The 12149-nt window shown below is 35.8% G+C and overlaps 1 protein-coding gene across 3 annotated transcripts in view; it reads left to right on the top strand.

Moving 5' to 3' along the window:
* ZNF407 (zinc finger protein 407) overlaps positions 1-12149 on the top strand; it is a 609391-nt gene that overhangs the window by 519354 nt on the left and 77888 nt on the right. The gene's annotated exons all lie outside the window — the stretch shown is intronic.

The following is a 12149-nucleotide window of genomic DNA, read 5'->3' as shown; positions in this document are numbered from 1 at the left end:
GTACAAATAATTGTATATTTGTGGGTTGGGATTCTGAAAGACCTTGTCAAAAGATGACTTTAATGCCAACTCATTCCTTTTGCCTTTTCAAAAACTAAATGGAAAAACCACATTTAAAATCAATAAGAGATTTCAGTGACAGTTTGAATTTCATTTCTTTTTTAAAGTCGTTACATTTATACTTGGACTAAGGCTTCATTTAAAGCCCTCTTCCATATCTGTGTATTCTCACATAACTTCTAGTTTTGTGAGCTTTGAACATTTTTTTCTGCAAGTTAAACAATCAGAAAATGTACAAAGTTGGTCCAGTCATAAGTAACAGATATCTTTCTGCTTAAGAATTATGAAAATGTATCTTTAAAGAAAAATTATTTATCTTGAACACTCTTTTCAAGTAGTCTTTCATAACCTACATTGGTGATGAAATGTCTAGAGAAGATTCCCACTCCAAGCCAAGTAAATAAGATGGGAGGCTTAATGTTAGTTTTCTATGAGTCTGTCTACCTCCGGAGAGAGTTCTGATGAACAGCTTGAAGTGTACCTCTTTTACTTTCTTTATATTTTTGCGTTTTAGTTTTTAGTTTTCAGTATTTTGTTTTTTGCAGCATAGTGAATATGGAAGTGTGTTTTACATGACTTCACATGTATAATTGATACCATGCTACTTGCCTTTCCAATGGATAGGAGAGGGGAAAGAGAGAATTTGGGACTCAAAAAAAGTTTTTTAATGAACATTAAAAAGAAATAAGAAAAAAAGAAAAAAGTGATAGTTTTCTCTGTCCCTTCTATGCTTAATAACTAAGACCACTTGTAATATCACATAATTACTCCATATAGCCATTGAAGTAGGCAACAAACTCTCCTCAATAGACACTGGACCAGTGAAGCAGTCTGGAAAGAAAGGAAGACTAGTGCATATGGTCCTTTATTGCCTCTTTCATTCCCAGAGTTAAGATAATCCTGGGCAACATCTAGAAAAGCCTTACAAGCTCCCCCTGTTCATAGGATTCAAGTATCTCTACCACAAAAACCATTGTTTTGTTCAGTTGTTTTTCAGTCATGTCCACCTCTCTGTGACCCCATCTAGCGTGGCTTACCATTTTCTTTTCCAGCTCATTTTTAGGTGAGGAACTAAGGCAAACAAGATTAAGTGACTTACCCAGGGTCACATAGCTAGGAAGTGTTTTATGGCCAGATTTGAACTGAGGAAGGTAAGTCTTCCTGACTCCAGGCCTAGTGCTCTATCCATTCTACCACTTAGCTGTTCCTCTCTCTACCATTAGGCACATCTTTTCTAGAGTCGTCTAGATGGGGGATGGATAGAGTGCTGGATCTGTAGTCACCAAGATCTGAATTCAAATCCACCCTCAGGTATTTACCAACTATGAGATCCTGACTTTACCTATGTTTGCCTCAGGTTCCCTATCTTTAAAATGTGGGTAATAGTAGGATATACTCGTTAGGGTTGTTGCGAAGGTGGAATGAGATACTTGTAAAGTGCTTTGCAAACCTTCAAGTGCTGTCTGAATGCTGGCTATTGTCAAACCTTAAAAGGCTTTGCAAATGCTGTTACTGGCATTGCTCTTATTATTAGCTCTACCCCAAAACCTTGGCAGATTTGTGACCTAGAAGTTGTCAGTACCCTTCCTTCCCCAACAGGAACACATAATTAATTCTCAACCAAGAGATGGCTAGTTCTTCAATAAAGTCCTAATCATAACTCCATATTGCCCCCTTGTTTTATGAATGATGGAAACCTATCTGCTCTCCTAAGCAACTTATTCATTTTGGTGCTACATCAGAAACACTAAAATGAGTAATATGTATAAAGTGATGCTTTACTGCCCCAAATTGCCTTTGCATATTTTATCCCATCAAGATGAAGTCAGCCCCAATCAAAGTTTGTAATCCCTCCTTAAACTTTGTAATGATCCACACTGTCACCACATAGTGTGATATCTTGCAACTGTACAGGGCATTTCAAAAGTCTTGATGCAGTTTCATGCTAGCTTAAATAATTTAGCAATCTATACAGTACATTAAGGTTTGTAAAGAGCTTTACAAGTTGTTAGTTTTAAAACTGCACCAAGATTTTTGAAACACCCTATGTAAGAATAGTATACAATTTTTGAAGTACTTTGCTCACAGCTATTCCATGAGATGAAAATATTACAAATATTATCATCCCTCTTTCACAGACTTTTTATCCACTGACTCAGTGATTTGTTTTGTCTTTTTTAATCACTAAACATATGTTTGTTAAAGAATACAAAAGCAAACGCTTTCATTCCTCTCCTGGCCTTATTCCTTGATGTTCTGGAATTCCAAACCATGCTTCCGTATCAAGTAACTTTATTTCCACCCTATGCTTTTTTTAACTCCTTTTAATGTGTTGTTTTATCCCATCAGAATATAGGATCCTTGAGGGCAGGGACTGTCTTGTTTTTGGTTTTTTTTTTCTTTTATTTGTATCTGCAGTCTTTAGTATAGTACTTGGAACATAGTAAGTGCTTAATAAATACTCATTTCCTTCCTCTTTACAACTAAATGAAAATAATAACTTAATAACTGACTTCTACCTATAGCTTTCCCCTACCCAGACTATCCTGTACACCATTATCTGATTAATATCTATAAAACTCTGCTTTTACTATCCTTCCCTATTCAAGAATGTGCACCCTAATTCCCCATCACCTCCCAAGAAAATAAATTCCCTCACCTTGGAGCCTTTTTTAAACCTTTCAACAATATGATTTTGATGTTATTTTTATTCTTGAAGATTTAAATCTGACTAAATTTGTTTTCATTTCAGTTGCTGTAGTTCAGTACTTTAACATTTCTGTCTTTTTAGCTCAGATGACTAAACTTCAACACTACCTCCTTTTGATTATTTGGCTCTCTTAATTATAATTAGGGGTTACCATACAAATTCATTTCAGTAATGGCAACTGCCATCATTCATCAGGACTGGCAAATTGAAGAACTCAACCAGAGCACAGTCTGTTTTGTTGGCTCTCTCTGTCCCTGTCAGCTTCCCAAAATTGAGGCTGAGTCTTATGAACCAAAGTACTGCTCCAGTGCTTCCCTGTGCCCTAGCTTGGTTCTGGATTCTTGAAAGCTGAGTGAATGAAGCACTGGTTTGGACAGACCCTTCCAAGTTGAAGACAGTTTCAAGAAGAACAAAGCCCCCAACTGACTATTTCTTTTTTTCCAAGGACTTGCCTGATTTTGGATAGAGGCTTATCACCAGAAGGTTGGCTACCAGGTGATAAATTTTATTTTACTTTTTTTGGCCGTAGCAAATCACAGAGACTGCACTTGTAGCCTGTGGTCCAGCCAACTGGGAATTTTTCAGTTCTCCTGTCTTGTGAACCTGTCAGTGAAAGAGTGAGTTCCTATGGGAACCTTTATGATTTTAATCTTTTAATCTTTGATTATTATTTTTACCATCTATAACTACATGTGCTTACAATGAAAGAATATCATGAGCAGATGCTCAGAGAGAGGAGTGAGCACACTATTTTCAAGGAACAAAATCACTTCTCGGATTAAATACATATAGGGGCGCAATGGGAAATAAAATTCAATAGGTCAGATATAGCAAGGATATTATCGATTTTATGAATTTTCTCTAAAACTAGTTAAGGTAGCAAAAATGGTAGAGAATTATTATTAGTTTTTTGAACTAAAAAAAATGACATAGTAACAGCTGTTAATGAGAAATCCATTATTTGAATATAGATCAGCAGTTATTCAGAGAGCTAATAATCATGGGGTACAGATGATTCTACTATGATTAAAAGTGACATTCTGGAAAAAAAGGCTCCATAGGTTTCACCAGACTGCAGAAGTATCCATGACACAAAAAGGGTTAAAAACCTCTGTCTTTGAGGAACTAATCAGTGGCAGATATAGAGTCATAAAGAGAAGAGACCTCAGAATTCTAGTTTAGCCACTACCTGAACAAATTCCCTCTGTTAACATCACCAACAAGTGGTTCTGCAGCTCTACTGGAAAATCTGTTATTTAGAACCCCATTTCCTATCAAGACAGCGAATTCCATTTCTGGCCACCTGTCATTATGAATTTTTTTTTCCTTATATGAAGCCACACTCTGTGTTTCTTTAATTTTAAAGTATTGCTCCTAGTTCTACCCTCTGAGGCCAAGCAGAAATCTATCGCCATTTCTCCATGTCAGTCCTTCATTATATACTGTTTTCTCTTCTTCAGGTATTTAACATCCCCATTTTCTTTAACTGATCATTGTATGGTTTCTAGTCATTTCACCATCTTGACTTTCCTCCTATGAGAATGCTTCAGCTTGTCAAAGGTTTTCCTACAGTGGGACAGGATATACACAAGAGAGAGTACAACATATCTTGATTTCCTCCCATGTTGTCCATAAAATAAAAATGGATTAACTCTAGTTTTGCATTGACTTGAATGTAAAATTTGGTTGATATTTCACTTTCCTATAGCCCCCTAGTACTTTTGCTGCTGCTTCCTACTACCTTAATCAGGCTGTGATGGCAGTGCACGGATTCTGTAAGTATAAATGTGTACGACAAGAAAAGAGATCATAAACTAACGTGTAGCAGTATGGAAAGAGACAAGGAAGGTCTTAAAGTCCATGATTAGAGTAATTAAAGACAAAGGAGTGAAAAAAAATTAATCACCATCAGGTAATATATAAGGAATCACTACTAGAGTTCCAAATTTTCAGTTAACTAAATACCCTTCAATTTAAAATGTGGATCTATTCTCCTATGTATAGTTTGCATAATTTGCCTAGCAGACTCTTGTAATCAGAATGTTACAATTAAGAAATATGCTAATTAGAGGTTTATAAACCAGTGCAGATGTGGCCATTTTTCTAATGTGATAATGCTCTCATTAATATTTCTCCCTTTTTCCTCCTCCTCTTCCATGCTTTTTCTCTCTTATTCCTATCTGGCTCCCCTAGAGGTACCAGTGGATAGTTAATGGAACAATATTTGCCCTTGCTCTCTTGCATTAAGTAGTTTGGTCTGAAATCTACATTCATCAGCTTAGCATTACAGTGTAAGTTATTGCTTCTTTTATTCTTTTATCACAGAGCATAAATGTTGGCAAATTGCTTGTAGTTCTTTTGTCATAGAAGATAGAAATAGAGATAAGTTTTGTTGTTAGACACCATTACTTCTAGGTTCTCAGACATAAGTTGATACCTTTCTTGATCAAAATGTCTGAATACTAATAATAAATTAATAATAAATAATAAAAAACATTTCAAATAATTATTTTAAAAGCCCAAAGACATTTCTTATAGTATCACATTAAAGAAATATACTTTCTGGCTAGTGTTCGAAGGTCTATTTCTTGAACTTGACTTGTACCCAGAGTATACTTGAAATGTACCACTATGACTGGGTTTGTTTGACAGCTTTGGACTAAAGTCAGAATTTTCTAAATAGTTCCATAGCCCGTCATCTACCCTTGAAAGAGTCTATTTTTACATTATTAATGGTAGAGATTCATTCGCATCACTTGGACAAGCACTTGTGCCCTTGGATATGATTCTGCATAGTATTCACCATTTGTTTTTTAATCTAAAGTCAATCTAAAATCTGTATGAGAAAAAAAGTATAGAGATTGATTTGTCTTATTTTCTTTGACATGAACATAAACATTCCCATCCTAACTCTTCTCTGTTTTGTAATCTCCCTTTAAAATATATTTAGATTTAACCTTCCTAAAGCACAGGTTGGACCATGTCATCTCCTTGCTCAATAACCTTTACTTACTCTCCATTGCCGCTAAGATAAGATACAAACTACTTAGCCTGACATTTAAGTACTCCAAAATCGTCTTCCAACATTCCTGTCCAGCTTTATTTCCCCTTAGTACGTACATTCCAGCAAAACTAGACAGTCTACTTTTCTCTGCAATCAGTGTTCTATCTCCCATTTGTAGGCTGCTTTTTTCTCATGTCTGGAATGCATACCCTCCTCATATCTGTCTTTTAGAAACTTTATATTTATTCAAGGCTCATATGAAATACTACTTCTCCTGCTTATAGCTTTCCCTTTGGCCATTGTTATTCCTCTGCCCTCTCCAGATCACTGTCAGGATCTCTTCCTCTTTCATTCTTTTCACATATGTACACATTTACCTGTAGTAACCTCCTTTCACACAACTCAGTAGAATGTTGGCTTCTTGAGGGCAAAGACTGCTTCATCTGTTTCTGATGACTTATTACTTGGTAGATACATAAATGGTTTTTTGAATTGAGTTGAATAGAGTAGTCTCCAGTTCTGAACTACTAAAGAGAAGAATTAGAGATCCATAACTCAATCCATTCTTTTTGTTGGCACTCAAAAAGAGTAAAACAGACTTAAATTGGATCAGAGGGCCCTGTTGGAAATAAATGGAATTTAAAAAGAATATTCATCTTCTGGATACATTTTACTGGGTAAATTGCCCCTTGAATGTGCATTTAACTCTTTAGAAGCTACATAAACTTTTTCGTGACAGAAGGATTTCATTTAGCACAGTACTACCCGGCCCTGTGACTGGTGCCCTCTTCACTTGAGGGGTGTAGGCAGTTAACTTAATAAGCATTTACACAAGTTGCTGCTATCCACAGAAAGAATCTGCATCTTAGGATGATAAATTTAGATATAGAAAGGATGTTTGAAGCCATTTATTTTAATTCCTCAGTTTTACAGATGAAGAAACTGAGGTGCAGAAAAGTTAAATAATTTGCTGTGGGGCATAGAAGTAGCAAGGGGATCAATAAACATAACATACCCTGATAATAATAAGTTATTGAGCAAATGATACAGATATTCACTCATGTCTGTTTTTATTAAGGAGAAACTAAGGTAATTATTTGTTGCCCCTTTTCATCCTTCCCCTCTCACATATAGCCATTTTATAGCTAATCTTCTTTAAGAGTCTAGCTTAGCCTCCAAAAATACTTGATATTTTATTACTTTTTGCAAATAGATTCTTGAAAGTCAGTGTTTCTCTGCCCATCAGTATTGTACACAAACAGGAATATTAGTTACTTTGGATTCACCTTCAAAATAATGTTTCCAATTTCTCCAAATTACCCCCATGTCATTCCACTTTGGGAATAATTCTTAAGGGTCATTCTTGTTAGTAATCAACCAAATTTCATTTCTCCAAGATAGACTTATCTTCATGTTAACTGGTCTATCAGCATTAATGTTTTTATCTGAGTTGGGCACTTTAATCAATTTTGATGATTTGCTTAATAAACTGCATACCCCTGGTTTTATTCTTTCCTAAATGGAGGAAAGACCAAAAAAAAGAAAAATTCTTTATTTTCTTAACTCTAAAGATAATCAACTATAATTTTTCAGGCATATGTTTCTAGTTTATTTTGTGTTGGCAAAACCTTTGAATGTAGTCCCAAGTGCTTACCTTAACTATACCTCATAGAGGCTGTAAATACACCTCTTCTCAGCTGCATTGCAGTTAGAGACAGCTCCTGGCAGCAGTCTGGGATGGGCAAATGACCTCAAAATCCTGAGGGCCTATAGCAGCGGTGTTCCACATTATTGATAGTAGCAGAGATATTGACAGTCTGTGCTTGGAAGGAAAATAGGAGTTTGATATGACATATTGTGTGTCTCAGCAAGACTCATAAATAATTTTGACAAGTTTTTGTATGCATGGGAAAGTCCTTGATTCAGCCTCCCATAAAAATAAACTTCTATTATGGAATGTATTTGTCAAGTGGCTGCGTGATGGATGGAGCTGCGTTTACCCCTTGGCAGTTCGATGAGTTTTAGATGCACAGCTTACCAGAGAGGATTTACGGGCAGTACAGAAATAATTATTCAGTATGAAATGCATAATTCCTGTACCTGAATTTTCATTTTTTATTGTATTTTGTTTCTGTTGCATTTCTGGTCCTTAAGACAAAAGGCCTTGCCATTTGCATCAGAGCTATTGTTTTTTTGTGAGGTTTCTGTTGAGTTGAAACTGAACAATCTCCATCAGCCCAGACCTTTCCCAAACTTTGCCATTTTTAAATTGAATATGTACATTTTTGTTTTAATTTTTGGAAGTTTGTTAGGAAGAAATGTTTAAAATCTGACTGGATTATTTATGGGCTGTGGCTATGGGTTTCTCTATGTTGTTTTTTAATTTATTATTTTAAAATATTTAGACAACCCTCATCTTTGTTTGAGAAAACAGAATAAAAAGAGTTGTTCTTGTCTCTCTTCTGGCAAACCAAAAACTTAAAATAAAACTTTTAAATGATTTCTGGTTAAACTCCAAAGCATAGGTTCAAATCCTGGAATAAATTAGAAACTGTAGAAAACATATTAACTTTTTCAGACAAAGTTTTGATCAGTATTCTTGTTTATGTCGTTTGTGAAATGATTTTCTAGGAGTCTAAAAGGTATAATATACTTCTCAATCTGGGGTCTTTTTTGGTTGATGTTAGTTCAGTGGCATTAGTGTGCATGTCTTCAGAAACTCTTATTTGTTTTGACTACTAGACTTGCCTAGAGTATCACACAAAACCAGGATTGTAAGAGACCTCAAAAGTCAGTAGCACAATTTTATTCTGATGAAGAACACTCACCTTCATAACCTGCCCAACAAAAGATTATCCAACCTTTGTTTGAAGATCTTTAGTGAAAGGAAACCCACTATCCCTTTTAGAAATCCATTGCACTTTTGTATAGCTCTGATTGTTAGAAAGTTTTTTAGGAGTTATGAAAAAAGAAATCTAATCCCTTTTTAAGTGCTTGACAATTCTTAAAATACTTTCATTCCCCTCCTCTGTACCCCCACTGCCCAGTCTTCTCTTCTCCAGACTAAACATCCCATCCATATCCTTCAACAGATCTTGATATGGCATGACCTTGAGACATTCACTGTGCCATTCATCCTCATCTTGATGTTTACCAATGCTCTTTCTAAAATATGGGAACCAAAACTGACTCTGCTTATATTTGTTATAACTTCCATAGATCTAGGGAAGGAACCAGAATCTTGATGTGACAGAAGGCAGAGGACCATAAGTGGCCACCTGAAAATGGGTGGTAGTGGCAGTTGTTAGGCCTTCTCTTAGATACTATATACCACTCTTTGGCATGGATACTTCCGATTGCAAACTCATGATCTGATTTATTCAAGGAAGTAAAATATCCTAGAAGAATTTTAGCTTGTTATTTATAGTGAGATTACCTTGGATGACCTTTTCTCTGTTTTCTTGAACAGATTTTTTACTGTTCCTTTCCTCCTCCAAACTCAGATTTCCCTCTTCTCCTGAAATCATCTAGCTATCTCCTACCTTGCCCTTCAAAAAAAAAAAAAAAAAAAGGCCTACTTTTTTTCACCCCCTTTCTGTTTCTGTAATCTAGGTGTGATAGAATGACCTGTTTGCCATTTACCACAGATTCAAAGAAGAATGCAACTATTTATTTGTGTCATATATATATATATATAATGTCATATATATATATACACACACATATATACACACACACATATTTATAAATTGTGCTTTGTAAAATAATTTATACTCAAAAGGACTCATTCTATCAAGGTGTAGCCTCTTAATTTGCTAAAAACAAAGATCTAATAAAACTGACATTAAAATTGTAACTCTTAAGTTTATACTATATTCTGACTAAACATGTTAAAGAGTTGATGAAGGGGGCTATATAAGGTCAGTTCTTAGTCTTAAATCAAGAGACAACCACTAGGATAGACTTTGAGTAGGTAGCTTGTGGTAGAATACACCACTTTATTTTAGGTATGTACATCTAGCTCTGTCAATGCCTCTTCCATCTTAATTTTGTAAGTAATTTCCTCTTTTCTTCCTATCATTTCAGTTCAATTTAACAAACTCTTATTAAACACCTGTTCTTTGTCATAATTTGGTTTCTCATTTTCCTTTCACTTACATCACAGGATCACAGACTTAGAGGGCTTTTTTTGTTTGTTTTATTTCATCCAGGAATTTTGTTTGGACTTTTGTCAAGAAAATGTTTTTCGTTGAGACTTTGTCATTGTTTTGGAGTAACAGTCTCCTCTAGGTTTGTGTCTTGGGAAACAAAGTAGGGGAGAGAAGGTGCCTGGATTGGTTGGAGAACATGGCATAATGGAGAAAGAGCTAAAGAAGTGAAAATGACTGGCCTGGTACTGACCAATTCAAGGAAGAAACAAGTGAAATGGGATGATCTTTTAGGATGAGAAGGCGTTGGGGGAGGTACTGCTACTTCCAAGGCTCTTGGGTTCAAGAGTTCAGGCCCCTCTAAGGTTCTTCGGGAAAGTGTTGATTTAGGCGGTAGTGGAGATAGTAATTGTGTTGGCTTGATTTTACTGGAACTGGTGGCCTCCCTCCTTCAGGGTACTTAGTCCTACAGATGGCATTCACTTGTCATCTGGTAGGAATGGCTATCCCATCTCTGTGGAAGTTGCTACTCAAAATGATAGTTACAAAGACTGGATTAAAAGCAGGATCAATGATCTGGATGGTGCTGCCATTAGCAGGATTCTTGGGACTATCTACTTATCAGTGACAATTTGTTCACAGTTGGTATCAGTGGGTTTTGAGTAAGGTGGGCTCTTCTCTACACTGATTGCTCCCCTCAGGATTGACTGTGGAAGCCAAGCTTAAAGAAAAGATGAAACTGAGGCCCAGAAAGGTTCAGTTCCTGGACCAAGGATACAGCCAGACACAGGCAGGTCCTGATTGCCAGCACATTCTCTACCTTTGGTTCATTCCAAGATAAGTGGAGTTTGGACTTTTCCTTTTACAGATTCCCTTTGGAGAACAGGACTTATAGAACCATAGGATGTTAATGTCTGTAAGGGATCCTTAGGTATTATCAGGCATAACCTTTCATATTATGCATGAGGAAAGGCAGTTAAACTGGTTAGTGACAGTCAGTCCGTAAACATATATTGTCTGGAACTAGGTTTAAAACCCAGGTTTCCTGATTCTTGATATAATGTCCTCTCTACTTATAATATGCATTCTTGTTTTAGAAGTTGTATGTGTATTACAGTCTGTTCCATTTTGATGGAATAAAGAGGGTTTTTTTGCATCAGCATCTTAGAGGTTTTTACTTTATCTACTAATGCAAACACTGAACTTTAGAGTCGGAGAACCTGTGTCTGATTCTTAACTCTCCTTCTTACTACTAATGTGTTCTTGGGCCAGTCCTCTAACTTCAGTAGGTCTCAATCTCTTCATGTATAAAACTAGGCATTAAACTGACTAGGTGTCCCTTTCAACTCTGAAACTGTGTTTCTATGATCCAAATATGATAGTGTACAAGAAAGCCTTCATCAGCACCATCATAAATGTAAAGTATTATTATTACATACACCTAATACAAATTAGGGCTTTATAATACTAATATTGTTCTGGATAAGAAATTAACTTGGACAGAATAACAACTGGAAAGAACCGTTGGTGTTGATATGGCCTTATTTTCACGGGAAGTATAAACCATATTGAGAGAAAACAAAACAGTTTGGTGAAATTTAAGGTTAAAAATTGAGGAGATTTAGATTTAATCCAGGACTTGAACTAAAGGAGAGCACAATTTACAATCATAAAAATATTAGGACTGGAAAATATCTTGGAAATTATCTTTTAATACCTGTATTTTACAAATAAGTAAACTGAGGCCCAGATAGGAGAATTGATTTGCTGTTTACTTAGCAAGAGACTCATGTCTAAAACCAAGACTCCTGCCTTCCAGAATATTGCCCTTTCCTCTGTATTATGCTACCGTTGGCCCTTACTGGATATCAGGAGAAACAGTTTAAGTGACTGTAGTCCTAGGATCTAGTGAGGATTTCATGGAGCTGCTGGGAGAATGATTTCAGCCTAGATTCTAGAATTGTGCTTCATAGATGTTAATTCAACAAACATTTATCAAGCATCTATTGTAGTTAGGCTCAGTGCTAAGCCTTCGGGATACAAAGCCTAAAACTTACATTCTACTTTTCTATAAACAAATACTATCTAATTTGAACATGGAAAAAACATCAACATCAGAAAGTAGTGGTCCTTTGTTTTTTGTATTCCTGTCCTACCTAGCCCAGTGCCTTAGATTGAGAAACTTCCTTTCTTAATCAGTACTTGTAGGCAGAGCCTTGTTGCCTTA

This window comes from Notamacropus eugenii, chromosome 4, assembly GCF_028372415.1.
Source record: "Notamacropus eugenii isolate mMacEug1 chromosome 4, mMacEug1.pri_v2, whole genome shotgun sequence".
NCBI classification, from domain to species: Eukaryota; Metazoa; Chordata; class Mammalia; order Diprotodontia; family Macropodidae; genus Notamacropus; species Notamacropus eugenii.
Note: the sequence above shows the minus strand (reverse complement) of the source record. Positions and strands in the feature narration are given on the sequence as shown.